At 38.9% G+C, this 18613-nt stretch overlaps 1 long non-coding RNA gene across 1 annotated transcript in view; it reads right to left on the bottom strand.

The window, feature by feature from the left end:
* The window catches only part of LOC134761014 (uncharacterized), a 29664-nt gene that overhangs the window by 9174 nt on the left and 1877 nt on the right, over positions 1–18613 (bottom strand). The gene's annotated exons all lie outside the window — the stretch shown is intronic.

The following is an 18613-nucleotide window of genomic DNA, read 5'->3' as shown; positions in this document are numbered from 1 at the left end:
CTAAAACAAAGGAAATCGGTACTTTGAAGAGATATCTGTACTACTCTGTTTTTTGCAGCACTGTTCACAAAGCCAAGATTTGGAAGCAACCTAAGTGTCCATCAGCAGATGAATGGATAAAGAATATGTGGTACTTATACCCAATGGAATATTATTCAGCTATAAAAAAGAATGAGGTCCTGTTATTTGCAACAACATGGATGGAACCAGAGGTCATTATGTTAAGTGAAATAAGCCAGGCAAAGAAAGACAAACATCTTATGTTCTTATTTGTGGGATCCAAAAATCAAAGCAATTGAACTCATGGGGATAGAGAGTAAAAGAATGGTTACCAGAAGCTGGGAAGGGTAGTGGGGGTTGGGGGTAGTGGGGATGGTTAATGGGTATTTAAAAAATAGAAAGAATGAATAACACCTAGTATTTGATAACAGGGTGACTAAAGTCAATAATAATTTAATTGCTTTTTTTTTTTTTTTTTTTTTTTTTTACGGAATCTCGCTCTGTCGCCCAGGCTGGAGTGCAGTGGTGCCATCTCAGCTCACTGCAAGCTCCGCCTCCTGGGTTCATGCCATTCTCCTGCCTCAGCCTCCCGAGTAGCTGGGACTACAGGCGCCCACCACCATGCCCAGCCAATTTTTTGTATTTTTTTTAGTAGAGACGGGGTTTCGCCTGCCAGGATGGTCTCCATCTCCTGACCTCGTGATCCACCCGCCTTGGCCTCCCAAAGTGCTGGGATTACAGGCGTGAGCCACTGTGCCCAGCCTGCATATTTTAAAATGGCTATAAGAGTGTAATTGGATTGTTTATAACACAAAGGATAAATACTTGAGGGGATAGATACCCCATTTTCCACAATGTGATTATTACACATTGCATGCTTGTATCAAAGTATCTCCTGTACCTCATAAATATACACACTTACTATGTACCCACAAAAATTAAAAATTCAAAAAATCTAGACCTAGGTGGCTTCACTGGTAAATTTTATCAGATGTTTAAGGAAGAAATAGTACTAACTTTATACAAGCTCCTGCAGAAAACTGAATATGAAGAAATATTTTCAAACTTAGTCTGTGAGGCCAGCATTAACCAGATCCAATACAATAAAAGTGTTACAATAAAAGTACAGACCAATAGCCTTCACAGACTTAAATGCAAAAATCCTAAATGAAATTTTAGCAAATTAAAGCCAACAATATGAAATTTTAGTAAATCACTATCCAATAATTGGATAATACATCAGGACCAAAGGAATTTTTTCAAAAAATGCAAGGTTGGCTTTGTAGTTGAAAATTGATCAGTGTAATTCACCATATTAACAAGCTAAAAATGAAAAATCATGGTCACTATAATGGTATAGAATAAGCTTTTGACAAAATCTAACATCCATCCTTGATTTTGAAATTTTAAACCCCTCAGCAAATTAGGGGTAAACGAGATCCTAAATCTGACTTAAAAGTATCTACAAAAATTTTATAGTTGGTATCACACTTAATGGTGAAAGACTGAGCTTTCCTCCTGAGATCAGGAACAAGATAAAGTGCTTTCACCACTTTGTCTACTCAACAGTGTACTGCAGGTTCTAGCCAGGGCAGTTAAACAAAATAAGTAAATAAATAAATAAATGGCATACAGGTTGGAAAGAACAAAGTGAAACTGTCCTTCTTTGTAGACAACATAATTTGCTATGTATAAAATCCAATTAAATCTATTTTAAAAGCTACTAGAACTAGTAAGTGAGTTTAGGAAGGTTGCAGGACACATAACTATAAAAATCAATTTGATTTTTATGTACTAACAATGAACAATTTGAAATCAAAATTTAAATAATATCATTTATAATAGCATTAAAATATGAAATACAGTAATTAATATGGCAAAAATGCAAAATATCTGTATATTAAGTACTGTAAAACTTTGGTGAGAGAAATTAAAGAAGACTTAACTAAATGGAAATCTACTTTGTTCATGGATCAGAGTATGCAGTATGGTTAATAAGTCAATTGTCCACAAACTGAACTATAGACTCAAATCCATCTCAGTCAAAATCCTAGTAGTTGTGTGTGTGTTTTGTAAAAATTTAAAAGTTGTCTCTAAATTCTATATGAAAATGCAAAGAGCTTAGAGTAGCCAAAACAAATCAGAAAAATATTTAAAAATTTGGAGGGCTAACCTGATTTTAAAACGTATGTAGAACTACAGCAGTCAAGACAGTGTAGTTTTGGCATAGTGATAGAAAAATAGATAAATAGAAGAGAATAAAAAATTCAGAAATAGATCCACACATATATGAGCAACTGATTTTCGACAAATGTTCAAAGGCAATCAGTGGATAAATGGTATCTTTCCAACAAATCATATTGGAATAATTGGATATCCCTATGTAAAAATATTAACTTCAATCAATATCTCCCAATATATTAAAAATTAATAATGAATACTATACCTCAGTAGGAAACCTAAAACAATGAAAATTCTAGAATAAATCAGGAGAAATTGTGTCATCTTGCATTAGACAAACATTCTTACATATGATGCCAAAGGTATGATTCACAAAAGAACAATTTGATAAATGGATGTCATCAAAAGTAAAAGATCTGTTTTTTGAAAAGTACTGTTAGGAAAATTACAAAACAAGCCACGATCTGGGAAAAATATAAATACATCATATAACTGATAAAAGATTTGTATCCAAAAGTATCAAAATCCAACAATAAGGAAGCAAATAACCCAGTAAAATAACGTGCAAAGATCTGAATGGACACATCACTGACGAAGACATTCAGATGGCAGATAGGCACTGGAAAAGATGCTCAACATCACTGGTTTTTAGGGTAATGCAAATTACAACCACAGGGAGATACCACTACACCCCAATTAGAATGATGAAAATTAATAAGATAGTTCACATCACATCTGGCAAGTATGTGGAGGAACTGGAACTTTCAAACATTGTAGGCAGAAATGTAAAGTAGTGTAACAACTGTGGAAAACAGGTTGGCTGTTGTTTAAAAAGTTAAATGTGGATTTGACAATGAATTATTGGCTGTGACACCAAAAGCACAGGCAATAAAAGTAAAGCCAGGTGCGGTGGCTCACACCTGTAATCCCAGCACTCTGGGAGGCCTAGGAGGTTGGATCACTTGAGGTCAGCAGTTTGAGACCACCTGGCCAATGTGGCAAAACCTCATCTCTACTAAAAACACAAAAATTCAGCAGGCATGGTGGCATGTGCCTGTACTCCCAGCTACTCAGGAGGCTGAGGGAGGACAATCCCTTGAACCTGGGAGGCGTAGGTTGCAGTGAGCTGAGATTGTGCCACTGCACTCCAGCCTGGGCAACAGAGCAAGCCTCCGTCTTGAAAAAAAAAAAAAAAGTAAAAATAGATAAACTATACTACATCAAAATTTAAAACTTCTGTGCACTAAAGGACATAATCAGACTGAAAAGACAACCTATGGAATGGGAGAAAATATTTGCAATTAAACATTCGATGAGTAGTTGATATCCAGAATATATAAATAACTCCTACAATTCAATAACAAAAAACTTAAAAAATGCACCAAAGACTTAAATAGACATTTCTCCAATGATATGTAAATGGCCAACAAGCATATGAAAAAATGCTCAATATCATTAATCATTAGAGAAGTAAAAATCAAAACCACAATGAGAGGTCATCTCACACCATTATGATAGCAATTATCAAAACCAAAACAACAACAACAGAAAAGAAAATAATAAGCATTGATGAGAATGTGCAGAATTGGTACCTTTGTGCACTGTTGGTGTGGATGTAAAATGGCACAGCTGCTACATAAAACAGAATAGCAATTTCTCAAAAAATTAAAAACAGGTTGGGCACGGAGGCTCATGCCTGTAATCTCAGCACTTTGGGAGGCCTAGGCAGTTGGATTGCTTGAGCCCAGGAGTTCAAGTCCAGCCTGGGCAACATGGCAAGACCCTGTCTCTATAAAAAATACAAAAATTAACTGGGCATGGTAGCGCATACCTGTAGTCCCAGCTAGTTAGGAGGCTGAGGCAGATGTATTGATTGAGACTCGGAGGTCGAGGCTGCAGTGAGCCGGGATCACACCACTACACTTCAGCCTGGGTGACAGAGTGGGACTCTGTCTCAATAAAAAATTAATTAATTAATTAAATAAAAATTAAAATAGAATTACCATACAATCCAGCAACCCCACTTCTAGGTATATATTCATAAGAATTGAAAACAGAATCTCTAAGAGATATTTGCACATTCATTTTTATAGTAGCATTATTAACAATAGCAAGAGGTGGAAGAAATCCAAATGTCCATCAATAGATGCATGGATAAACAAAATATAATATATACATGCAATGGAATATTATTCAGCCTTAAAAAAGAAGGCAATTCGGCCAGGCACGGTGGCTCACGCCTGTAATCCCAGCACTTTGGGAGGCCAAGGCGGGCGGATCACGAGGTCAAGAGATCGAGATCATCCTGGCAAACATGGTGAAACCCCGTCTCTACTAAAAATACAAAAATTAGCTGGGCATGGTGGCACATGCCCAGCTACTCGGGAGGCTGAGGCAGGAGAATCGCTTGAACCCAGGAGGTGGAGGCTGCAGTGAGCCGATATCCTGCCACTGCACTCCAGCTTGGCGATAGAGTGAGACTCCGTCTAAAAAAAAAATGAAGGCAATTCTATCATACACTACAACATGGATGAATCTTAAGACATTATGCTAAGTGAAATAAACTGGTCACACAGAAACGAAGACTATGATTCCACTTCTAAGACGTATCTAAAGTAGTGAAACTCATAAAAACAGAAAGTAGAATGGTGATTGCCAGGGGCTTGGGGAATGGGGAAATAGTGAGTTGTTTAATGGGTATAGAGTTTCAGTTTCGCAAGATGAAAAAGTTCTGGAGATTGTATAGCATTGTGAATATACTTAATACCACTTAACTGTAGGCTTAGAAATAATTAATATGGTAAATTTTATGTTTTGCATTTTTTACCACAATTAAAATTTAAAGTCTTTTAAAAAAAACTATTCTTGCAAAGGAACCCCAAATTAATTAGATCAGTCTGTGGAGCAATTTTAGCCTCAGGATATTGTAGAAAACAACAGAACAATCATCTGGCAATTGGTGGTGCTTAATGGCTTGGTTTGATAAGGGAAAGAGACAATGTGAGTCTTGATAAATCCACTCTCTTTTTGGGGTGACAATGTGTATGTCCAAGGCTGAGCCCTCTAAGGAGCAATGTTAGAGGCTTCACATTTGGTAGTGTTGGGGATAGGCTTCACTAAATTAATCTAGCCAGTCACTAAATAAATAAACAAGCAAATGAAAATACAAAGCCCAGGAAAGAGGGGAGCAGTACCTAGAGTTGCTATAATGTTATCTAAAATATTCTATTTCCAATAAAAAATGATGAGACATGCAAAGACACAGGAAAAAGTCTGACCCTGTGCAGTTAAAATAGTGAAGTTAGTATGCTTGCGACTGTTATCCTTAGAAAGGTCTACTCTCAAGGTTGGTCAGCATCTGGGAACCTGGATGTTGAGAGATTTTCCACCATTCCCTGATAAGAATGGATCACTATACCTAAATTGTTTGTGCAAACAGTATGGTTTATGCTGAATACCTACTTTTTTCTGGGAGTTTAGAATTTTAGTACATGCCAGGCAGAGTGTGCATGTGTGACCAGCCCACACTAAAAATTCTCAAATTGAATCTCTAGTCCGTTTCCTAGTACACAACATTTTACACTTGTAGCAATTTGTTCCTGGAGGAATTAAGCATGTCTTTTGTAATTCCACTGGGAAAAGAATCTTGAAACTTACACCTGGTACCCTCTGGAATTCACCCTATGAGCCTTTTCTCTGTGCTGATTTTACTTTGAATTCTTTTGATGTAGCAAATCATGGCTATGAGTATGAATCTATGCTGAATCTTGTGAATCATTGAACCAAAAGGTGATCTGGGTATCATTAGCTAGACTAAACAAAGAAATGAGAGAAGACTAAAATAAAATAAAAAATGAAAAAGGAACCATTACAGCTTTACAGCTGTTACCACAAAAGCACAAAGGATCAATGGAGACTATTCCGAACAACTATATGCCAACAAATTAGAAACCCTTGAGGAAATGGATAAATTTCCAGATATATACAACTTACCAAGATTGAACCAGGAAGAAATAGAAAATATGAACAGACCAATCATGAGTAATTAGAGTGAATCAATAATAAAAAAAATCAACAACAACAAAAAGCCCAGGACTGGATAACTTTACTGCTGCATTCTACCAAACTTTTGTGGTTTTTTTTGAGTCAGAGTCCTGTTATGTTCCCCACGCTAGACTCAAACTCCTGGACACAAGCCATCCTCCTGCCTCAGCCTCCTGGATAGCTGGGGCTACAGACATGTGTCTTTGCACCTAGCATACCAAACTTTAAAAAAAATTTTTTTTAGAGAAAAGATCTTGCTCTCTTGCCCAGTTTGGAGTGAAATGGTGTGATCACTATAATCTCAAACTCCTGGGCTCAAGTGATCCTCTTGCCTCAGCCTCCCAAGTAGCCAGGATTACAGGCATGCACCAAGATGCACGGCTAATTTTTTTTTATTGTTGTGGGGACCTGGTCTCTCTATATTACACAGGCTGGTCTCAAACTCCTGCCCTGAAGCAATCCTCCCACCTCAGCCTCCCAAAGTGCTGGGATTATAGGCATGAGCCACCATGTCTGGCCTCCAAACTTTAAAAAAACTAATGGCAACTGTTTTCAAGCTATTCCAAAATACTGAAGATGAGAGAATTTTTCTAATTCTTTCTACAAGGCCAGCATTACCCAGATACCAGGGTAAAACTGGAAAAGGACACAATAATAAAAGAATACTACAGCCAGTGTCCCTGATGAACATAAGGGCAATAGTCGTCAACAAAATACGAGCAAATAAAATCTAACCAAAAGATAATATACCATGATCAAGTGGGATTTAACCCAGGGATGCAAGGATGTTTCAACATATGCAAATCAATAAATGTGATACATCACATAAACAGAATGAAGAACAAAAAACATATGATCATCTCAACAGATGCAGAAGAAGCATTTGATAAAATTCTATATCCTCTTATGATAAAAACCCTAAACAAACTAGGCATAGAAGGAACATACTTCAGTGCAATAAAGGCCAAATACGACAAACTCATAGATAACATCAAACTGAATAGGGAAAAGCTGAGAGCTCTAAGAACTGGAACAAGACAAGGATGTTCATGTTCACCTTTCTTATTCAACATAGTACTGGAATTCCTAGCCAGAGTAATTGGGCAAGAGAAAGAAAGAAAGGGCATTCAGATTGGAAAAGAGGAAGTCAAATTGTCCTTTCAGAAAACATGTATTCAAAATTCTAAAGATTCCACTAAAATATTCTTTGAACTGATAAACAAATTTAGTAAAGTTGCAGGGTACAAAATCAACATAGAAAAAAACTGTAGCATTTCCATACACCAATAATGAACTGGGGGACAAAGAAATCAAGAAATCAATCCTATTTACAATAGCCCCCCCCCACCAAAAAAAAAAAACAATAAAAAAAAACCTAGAAATGAAGGAAGTGAAATACCTGTACAATGAAAACTACCAAACATTGATGAAATAAATTAAAGAGGACACAAACAAATGAAACGACATCCCATGCTCCTGATCAGAATATGCCCATACTACCTAAAGCAACTTACAGGTTAAATGCGGTCCCTGTCAAAATATTGGTGACATTCTTCACAGAAATAGAAAACAATCCTAAAATTTGCATGAAACCACAGAAGACACCAAATAGCCAAACCAGTACTTATCAAGGAAAAACAGAGTTGGAGGCGTTACAGTACCTGACTTGAAAATATACTGCAAAGCTATAGTATGACATAGACAAATGGAATAGCATAAAGGACCCAGAAATACATCTATGTATTTACAGCCAACTGATTTTCAACAAAGGAACCAGGAACATACATTGGAAAAACGATGCCCTCTTCAATAAATGGTGCTGGGAAAACTGGATGTACATATGTAGAAAAATGAAACTAGATCCCTATCTATCCCCATATACAAAAATGTACTCAACATAGATTAAAGCCTTAAATGTAAGACCTGAAACTATAAAACTACTAGAAAAAAACATAGGAGAAATGCTTTAGGACATTGGTCTAGGCAAAGATTTTATGGATAAGACTTCAAAAGCACCGACCACAAAATATAAAAAAATTGGACAGTGTTAAACTAAAAAAACCTCTACATAGCAAAAGAAATAATCAATGGAGTGGAAAGACAATCTATAGAGTGGGAGAAAATATTTGCAAATTCCTAATCTGACAAGGGAGTAATATCCAGAATATACTAGGAGCTCAAACAACTCAACAACAAAAACCTAAATCCAATTAAAAGTGGGCAAAGGATCTAAATAGATATTTCTCAAAAGAAGACATGCAAATGGCCAATAAATACATGAAAAAATGGTCAACATCACGAATCATCAGGGAAATGCAAATCAATACCACAATGAGATATAATCTCACCCCAGTTAGAATGGCTATTATCAAAAAGACAAAAAATAAGAAATGCTGGAGAGCATTCCAAGGTAATTTTTTTGTTTGTTTGTTTGTTTGTTTGTTTTTTTGAGATGGAGTCTCGCTCTGTGACCCAGGCTGGAGTGTAGTGGCGCGATCTCAGCTCACTGCAAGCTCCACCTTCCAGGTTCATGCCATTCTCCTGCCTCAGCCTCCCAACTAGCTGGGACTACAGGCACCCGCCACCACGCCCAGCTAATTTTTTTTTTTTTTTGGTATTTTTAGTAGATACAGGGTTTCACCATGTTAGCCAGGATGGTCTCGATCTCCTGACCTTGTGATCCACCTGCCTTGGCCTCCCAAAGTGCTGGGATTACAGGTGTGAGCCACCGTGCCCGGCCTTTTTTTTTTGAGATGGAGTTTCACTCTTGTCGCCCAGGCTGGAGAGCAATGGCGCAATCTCAGCTCAACTGCCTCCTGGGTTCAAGTGATTCTCCTCCCTCAGCCTCCTGAGTAGCTGGGATTACAGGCACCTGCCACCAGGCCCGGCTAATTTTTTGTATTTTTAGTAGAGACAGGGTTTCACCATGTTGGCCAGGCTGGTCTCAAACTCCTGACCTCAGGTGATCCACCCACCTTGGCTTCCCAAAGTGCTGGGATCACAGGTGTGAGCCACTATACCCAGCTCAAAAGGAATTTTTATATGCTTTTGGTGGAAATGTAAATTAGTACAGCCATTATGGAAAACTGTGTGAAGGTTTCTCAAAAAATTAAAAATAGGGCTACTATATGATACAGTAATGCCTTTACTGAATATTTAACCAAAGGAAGGAAATCTAAATACCAAAGAGATACTTTTTCCCCTATGCTTATTACAGAACTATAATATTCACAATTTCTAAGAGATAAAATCAACCCAGTGTCCATCAATGGACAAATGGATAAAGAAAATGTGGCATATATGCACAATGAAATACTATGCAGTCATAAAAAGAATAAAATCCTATCATTTGTGGCAACATAGATAAGCCTGGAGGACATTACGTTGAGCAAAATAAGCACAGAAAGATAAATAACTACATGTTCTCTCTTATATGTGGAAGGTAAAAATAATTTAGAGCTCATGCAAGTAGAAAATACAATTGTGGGTATTAGAGCCTATGGAGGGTAGTGGAGGGGAGGGATGGGGAAACGTTGGTTAATAGAATTATTGCTAGATAGGAGGAAGGAGTTCTGATGTTCTGCAGCACTGTAGGGTGAATATAATTAACTAGAAATTATTGTATATTTTAAAAAAGATAGAGGAGAGGATTTTGCATGTTCACAACACAAAGAAATGATAAATGTTTCAGGTAATGGATATGCTAATTACCGTGATTTGGTCATTACACATTGTATATACATATCAAAATATCACCCTGTGTCCCATAAATATGTACAATTATTATGTGCCAACTAAAAAGAAAAAGAAAAAATTTGTTCTCGCTCTTTCCACTGAAAATACCTAGAAACAAAGATCTACCAGGAGCAGTGAGCACCCTTCACATGAAAATTGCAGTCCTGAAACACCATTTCCCTCTAAAGGGAACTAGGGCCCTTTGAAAAAATGGTTGATTCTATGATTGGGGCAGAAAATGCACAATCCTAGCATTTTGGGAAGCCAAGGTGGGAGGATCACTTGAGCTCAGGAGTTTGAGACCAGCATGGGCAACATAGTGATTACCTCATCTCTACTAAAAATTTAAAAAAGTTAGCTGGGCATAGTGGTGCATGCCTATAGTCCCAGCTACTTGAGAGGCTGAGGCAGCAGGATCACTTGAGCCCAGGAATTCAAGGCTTCAGTGAGCCATGATCATGTCACTGCACTCCAGTCTGGGGGCAGAGTGAGGCCCTGTCAAAAAAAAAAAAAAAGGAATGGGTTCATAATAATAAGATAAAGAGAACAAAAAAAGTAAAATGGCAGACGTAAATCCAACTATATCTTCTTCCAGATGAAATGTGGTCTAAAAAGAAACCCTATATCAATAATAAAATTAAATGTGAATGGATTAATCAATCCAATGAAAAAGCAGATATTGTCAGACTGGATAAAAAATCAAGATCCAATTATATGCTGTTTACAGGAGACACACTTTAGTTTCAAAGATACAAAGATTAAAAGTAAAAGGATGGAAAAAGATTTATCTTGCAAATAGCAAACATAAGAAAGCTTGAGTGGTTATATTACAAGACAAATTGGACTTTAAAACCAAAAAAAGATACTATTTCAGATAAAAAAGGGCATTTTATAACAATACAGGGGTCAATTCATCAGGAAGATATAACAATGACAAATGTATATTCAGCTACTGAAATACCCCCAAAATACATTAAACAAACACTGAAAGAGATGCAGCAGGGAAATAGACAATTCAAACAATAATAGTTGGAGGCTTCAATACCCCACTTTCAATAATAGTTAGAACACCAGAAAGAAGATCAACAAGGAAATAGAGGACTTGAACCCTATTAACCAACTAGGCCTAATATAGCCCTAGAACATGCCACTGAAGAATAGCAGAATATACCTTCCTCTCCAGCACACATGGAACATTCTCCAGGACAAATCATATACGAGGTAAAAAAACAAACCGTAATACATCAGAAGGATTTAAATAATACAAAGTATGTTCTCTGACCTAATGTAACTTAACTGCATCCTCCACTCCCTAGAATAGTTATAGGAATAAAAAGTATTCTGTCTCCAACAAGGTAAAATGGAAAATGTCTGACATACAGTTATTACTAGGCATGTAAACAAATAGGAAAATACAACCTGTATTGATGAGAAAAATCAATTATTCAAAACTGACCTAGAACTGACACAAAGAATCAACAAACAAGGATATTAATGATATTATGACTATATAAGCAAAAATCAAGGGGAAAGATTGAATTTGTTTAGCAGACACAAAAGATATTAAAAAGATTAAAATTCGATTTCTAGAGATAAAAATGTCTGACATAAAAATGGAAAATTCTACCTGAATGACTTATAATAGTCATTCACAGGGTTTCACTCCAGTATAGGTTTTCTGATGGCCATTGAGGTATGCACTCTGAAAGCTTTGCCACATTCATCACATTGGTAGGATTTCTGTTCCATCAGAACTCCTAATGTATAGCCAGACTGGAGGACATAGGAGGATTCCCCAAATCCCTTATCTTCCTCACATTTATCTTTTGTAGGTTTGAAACAATCTTTGTGTGTTATTCAATAAACTACTTCTAGTCAGCTCCTTTCTTCATTCAAGGGTAATTCTTCTAACTTCTTGAAAGTGTCTTCACAGGTATCTCTAGTCTCTGGTTTCCCAATGAATCAACACATAGAATCCTCTTACTAGCTGGGGGCATGATGGTATTCGTCTGTAGTCCCAGCTGCTTGGGAGGCTGAGGCAGGAGGATCGCTGGAGCCCAGGAGTTCAAGGCTGCACTGAGCTATGATTGTGCCACTATGACAGAGTGAGACCTCATATCTCTTAAAAGAAAGAAAGAATCCTCTTGATGTTCCATCAGATAAATCCTTTAAAAATTTCCTGCTTCATAATCAAGTTGATTCTGTTCTCATCTGCTGTCAAAAGTAAGCAGAAAACAGTTTTACTCTTTTTTTTTGTCTTGTGGAAACAGTATCATCAAGAGACCTTAAAAAAAAAAAAGTCAGATTATGGGTGTAGAATGAGATGACATATTTAGAACAAGAGTGAAGTGTTAGTAGCTCAATTTTTTCTCCATGGGCAGGAAAAAAAGAGGGAGAGAAGTTTATTGGTGGAAGGTAAAAGAAGATATCAGGGACAAACAGATACTGAGCCATCACAACGAAGTTAGAAGGCCAACTGGAGGGCAAGTGACCAGTTTACAAAGGATGATGTGGTCTTACAGAGGTAAGATCTTTAGTAAAATGATGAACTGTAGATTCATTTCCAACCATAACATTGTATGGTTCCATAGTTCTCTGAAAAGATGTTGCAGAGAAAGGGATAGCAAACATCTCAAGTCAAATACGGGAGAAGGCAGAGTAATTATGGTCATGATTACTAAACATGAATATGTTGGTTCCTTTTAATTATCCTGCAGAGTGTGGCCTGAGGCCAAAGCTCTGCCCAAACAAAGACAATATTTAATGACTCTACCAATTGGAATCCCTTTCTAAGGAAATTCTGAATTGGAAGTAGGGCAAAAATGAGGAAATTAAGAACAGGAGCTGAAGCAGAAATTGTGGATGGAGAGAAGCCACATCATTAGGAGCCGCAGCAAGCAGTAAGCATGAGGGGACAGAAATTGTAATAAGAAGGACTAATGAAGGGGACAGAAGATTCAGAGTGAAGAAGCTGGATAGTGGTGGGAAGTAAAGAAATAGAAAACAAATGCTGGGAGCAGCTGGGTTGTATTTACAGTGGAACACCAGCACAAAGATTCATTTACTTTTGCTGCTTTAGCTCCTGGACTACCCTGCATCAAGGCACAGTCTCCGGGAGGCCCAGTTTTCCACCATCTGGTCTAGCCTGTAGAGCTTGCATCTCTTCCCACAGTGGTGAGAACTTTGAACTTACAATTCCCCTCTGGCTAAGATCCTCCATTTTCCTCATTAGTGTATAATTCAGGAAGACAAGATGTACTAAATAGCTCATTGTCTGTGTATCTGTGTAAAGGCCTATATACTTAGAAAGAAGGTAAAGGATTGGCTTCTGGAGCCTCCTCTGGAAAAAGATAATTAGTCTTCAACCAGACTAATAAATGGGTGTTCACAAAATTGGGCATTGTCAAATCCCCCCAACCTTGTTTGAATTTAAAAGATTGATTATAAGTTTAGGTTTTTCCAACAGCAGAGCCTGAGACAAGGATGTAGTTGGAGTAGATTATTTTGAAGGTGATCTTAAGGAGCAAGAGGGAGTGAGCAGGAAGGGTAAGACAGGAAAAGTCGAAAGCCAACAAAGAATGAGTTATTGAGCTGGATCCACTGTGGGCAACTGAGGCTCATTTTCACTAGGGGCCCTCTAAGGGCCCATGTAGAACATAGCTCAGACTTTTCTTGTCAAAGGATAGGACGTTGGGGTATTTGTGTACCAATTCTTATTTATCATTCTTTCAGGTTTGCCTGAGGGGATGTTATTCTCATCCACTTCTTCCAGTTTGTGCCTAAGACTTGGCTGAAGAGGCTTCTGAACTTCCAGAGGAAGCCTTCGACAAAATAGCCTAAGATGTTGTGGTGTGTGCTTGAGACAGGACTCTGTCAGGATGGCTACATCCATTCTCCCACAGCTGCACGAAAATCAGAGGTGGGCAGAGGTGACTGTGGTAGAGAATACAAAGAACATCTGTTTTAGGTAATAATCAGACACTTCTTTTACTATGCTTTTAGCATCAAAGAATTTTAGTGTTTTAAAATATGCCCTTTACCTGTGTAGTAACTACTTCCATTGTTTTCCAATACCCAAAAGTAAAGTATCTGCAGAATATCTTGGACTGGGAAGGACCTCAGTTACATTTGTAACTCCCCAGACACCCAGACACCTCTAAGGCTAGGAGATACTAGACTGACTTTAGAATGACCACTTTTGGGCCTCTGTAGAGCAGAATGTATTCAAGAGTCATGACCTTCTATATAAAAGTCCAGGTGGATATAAGCCAAGATAGCAGGCCTCCCTGCCTCCCATCCCTAATGATTATCAAAGCCTTAGATGCATTCCCAGTGAACACAACATATTAATGCTTCTTTGCATTCAAATTAGCATGAGTTGTCCAAGGCCCGACCACAGCTAAAGTATTCAGGAGAATAAAGACACTCTTCATGCTGGCTGTCCTGACTTTTCTACCCCTTTTCCCTACCTGTGTCTTGCCTCAGTCTCCTGAATGATTTTCTTGCTTCTGGGTGTACAAAAGCCTAAATATAGTGGTGGAAACAGCATTTGCCTTGGATTTCAAAGCCTCACTGGTTATTAGGAAGGTATTTTAACAAATTACTTAAACTTACTCACCCTTACTTTCAGTATCATCAAAACTGTCACAATATTATCTGTCTCAAAGGGTTCATATAAGGAGGAAATGAAATTAACCATGTGAAAGAGGCTGACACATAGCAAGTAATTTTTATGTGCTTTATTTTTTTTCTAATATTCTAGCTTTGCCTCACTGTTCTGGTTTGAACTCTAGCTTAATTCAACTGAAATGTTCTGTGATTGCCAATTATATACTGTTGAAAATTGAGTCTGTGTGTGTGCGCATGTATGTGTGTGTGTGTGTGTGTGTGTTGGGGGTGGGATGCAGAAAGTGCAGCTGGGTAGATTTTGGCACTAGTAAAGACCTCTATCAGGGGTCAATGATCTTTTGATTCATTATAGCATCACCAGCCTAGTAATAGAGGGCTGGCCTAGAAACCAATTCGGAACAACCTGAGATTTTCATTTTCATCTAGCCCTTGAGAAAGGCTACAGAAAGACCAAAGCAGATCCCCCAGTATCCCACTTCCTTTCCTTTCCTGCTAGGGCCACAACAGCCCCTTTAGCCTTTCAGATTCTAAAGCTCCCGTCAAAGCCATAGGCACTCCAAGCTCAGGTCCTCTGATTTTGTGATCCCTCTACTCCTACCAGTGACTATGTGCCTTTTACAGCCTCTCCAGGTAGGCCTCCGATGAGGGTAAAAGGATAGGCAATGGGATTTCTACCTCCCTCCAAATCGCAAAGAATATGGCTGTTCTGTCTTCCCTCAAGCTTTCCAGTCTGGACTGGATTTACCCCTCTCTGCTCCCAGCATGGTTGGCCTTTCACAGGTGGCCTGTCCCCTTCTCCAACTTTCCATTCGCTGTTACTCCCTCATTTCTACAAGAACCCTCTCTGAGGATGTAAAGATAAGGGGGTGAGGTTGTCCAAGACAGACATTCAGATCTCAGATGGATCCTTTTAAGTGACACTGGCCTAATCTAACCACTGTGGATGCCCTTCAGTGGCTAGAAAATCTTTAAATAACTAATGCCCTGAACTGTATTTGGAAGAATCCATATGTGATAGTTCATTTTACATGTTAACTTGAATGGGCCATAGTGTGCCCAGACATTTGGCTAAACATTATTCTGAGTGTCTGTGGGGGTATCTCTGGATGAGATAACCATCTGAATCTGTAGACTGATTGCCCTCCTTAACATGAGTGAGCCTCATCCAAGCCATTGGAGATGTGAGTAGAAGGAAAAGACTGAGAAAGAGAGAATTTGCTCTTTCTGCCTGTCTTCTGGCTGGGACATTGGTCTTCTCCCACCTTTGGTGATACGGTTTAGATCTCTGTCCCCACCCAAATCTTATGTCAAACTGTAATTCCCAAAGTTGGAGGTGGGGCCTGATGGGAGGTGATTGGATCATAGGGATGGCTTTACCCCTTGGCTCTGTGTTGAGATAGTGAGTGAGACCTGGTTGTTTAAAAGTGTGTAGCACCTCCCTCCTCCCCCGACCCTTGGTCCTTCTGCTGCCACTTTGCCTTCCCCCATGAGCTCCCTGAGGCCTCCCCAGAGGCAGATGCTACCATGATTCCTGTACAACCTGCAGAACTGTGAGCCAATTAAACCTCTTTTCTTTATAAAGTGCCCAATCTCAGGCATTTCTTTATAGCAGTGCAAGAACAGACTAACACATTTGGATTCAGACTAGGACTCAGACTGGAAGTTACACCAGTAGCTTTTCTGCTTCTCAGGCCTATAGTTCTTGGACTACAACTAGACCTTCAGCTCTCCTGGGTCTTCAGATTGCATGTCTTGAGATTTCTTAGCCATATATATTATATACATATAATCCTTGGTCATAGGTCAATCACATTCCAATTTGCATTAAAAACAACTCTGGCAAAGTGGGGTTTTATAGAAAGATGAGAAATACAAACTTTCCATTCAGACTGAGATTTCCATTTTAGTTGATCAATAGTCTAAGATCTTAGCCCATCTTGAAATGTCAGTCCTCTGCTTCCAGCCTCTTCTCATATGCCTATCTCAAACCCATTTATTTCTTGTTTGCTTAGTTTTTTTCACCTGTACATTTGGGAATTTTAAATACCAGGAATGTGTGTGTATGTAAAACAAAGGCTATGTGTTGTATTATACCACTGTCCCAGAGCTCTGGCCCACTTTAAACAGGTTTTGTATAGTTCCACCTTGGTCAAAGATAGGGTGTTCCTTTCCTATCACCATCATTCCACAAGGTTACCAAGTCTTTCATCTTGGGGCAGTGGTGAGGGTGCTTCAAGTTCTTTGTCAGATGGGCAGAATCTCAGGGCACAAACTGAGTGACAAAACTGAGGCTGTGGGCTGGCCACTGGCAACTGGTGGTTCTTACCAGCTGACAACTCTTTGGTTACATGCTTCCAGGCCATTGCTTAGTAGGAGTGTGAATGATTACAGGCTCACTGGTCAGTGGTCCATAGTCTAGTTGGTCATTTTGGCTCCTCCCATTCCTTTCTTCTTTCCCAGAAGGCAAGAATGTTTTTCACCTTACTAAAGGCTTCTAATGGCCTAACTCACTATCGTTTTTGTCCCTTTTGTTTCCAGTCCCATAGTGTATAACTCCTGTCTACCTAGGTAGGGCAGGGGAGGAGAAGGGAGCCTTGGTTTACAAGTAAAATTATAATTTAGTGTGGGGGGAACAGCAATCACATTGATCATTATTTCAAAATCTACTCATTCTTGCTTTGAGACCCATAAAGTACTATTTCCTTCTTCTCTTCCTACTTGACTGCCTGCTCCTTCCCAGTCTCCTTTGTTGGGTCCTCCTTACCCTTTTTTATGTCATCCAAAGGACCACCAGGATGGCTAGATAGTAGAAAAGAAAGTTGGCCGGCGCAGTGGCTCACACCTGTAATCCTAGCACTTTGGAAGGCTGAGGCAGGTGGATTGCCTGAGCTCAGGAGTTTGAGACCAGCCTGGGCAACACAGTGAAACCCCATCTCTACTAAAATACAAAAAATTAGCCAGGCGTGGTGGCGTGCACCTGTAATCCTAGCTACTCAGGAATCTGAGACAGGAGAATCACTTGAACCCGGGAGGCGGAGATTGCAGTGAGCTGAGATCGCGCCACTGCACTCCAGCCTGGGCGACAGAGTGAGACTCCATCTCAAAAAAAAAAAAAAAAGAAAGAAAAAGAAAGAAAGAAAAGAAAGTTTTATTCATAACATCAGTTTACAAACTCGGAGAGATAGTCTTTGGCTTGAACTGAAAGTGGTGCTCTCTCTGAAGAACAAAGAGAAGCTTAGAGGTTTTACAAAAAGGAGGAATGTTACATATTGCTCTTTGAGAAAGTTCATTGGCACTAGTAAGGGTGTGGGGAGCTGGCAAGCTCCAATTGGTGAGCAACTGCAGTGGGCAAAATTAGTCCTAGAGTGCAGCAACTTATCTCAGAAGCTATAGATAAAACTGGTTTTGGCTTATAATAAGCAGTTTCAGCAGTCAAGCTTACAGAGAATAACATTCCTGGAGCAACGTTCTGTACCCTGAGTGCTTCCCCCAGCTAATTTCTCGACTTTGTTTTATTAGGTATGACAAGAATGACCCAATTCTTATGATCAGCTTTCACATTTCTTAGCATTTACCACCACCTGACACATTTTTATATTTGTTTTCTGTTTATCCCACTAGAAATGTAAGGTAATGTAAGAGACTTTACCTCTTTATTTATGTCCCTAGTGCCCAGAACAGTATTTGGCATATGGCAAGTACTCAGTAGTTGAATGAATGAGTGAATCAAGGCTGAAGTTTAAGTATGTTGTTTAATGAATGCCAGGAGAGAACATAAATAAATAAACAGAATAAGCTTGGCACGGTGGCTCACGCCTGTAATTCCAACACTTTAGAAGGCCGAGGTGGGTGGATCACCTGAGGTCAGGAGTTCGAGATCAGCCTGGCCAATATTGTGAAACCCCGTCTCTACTAAAAATACAAAAAAAAAAAATAGCCAGGCATGGTGGCACGTGCCTGTAATCCCAGCTGCTCAGGAGGCTGAGGCAGGAGAATTGCTTGAACCCAGGAGGTGGAGGTTGCA

Source organism: Pongo abelii, chromosome 2 (genome assembly GCF_028885655.2).
Source record: "Pongo abelii isolate AG06213 chromosome 2, NHGRI_mPonAbe1-v2.0_pri, whole genome shotgun sequence".
NCBI lineage: Eukaryota > Metazoa > Chordata > Mammalia > Primates > Hominidae > Pongo > Pongo abelii.
This window is presented reverse-complemented; position numbering and strand designations above follow the sequence as displayed.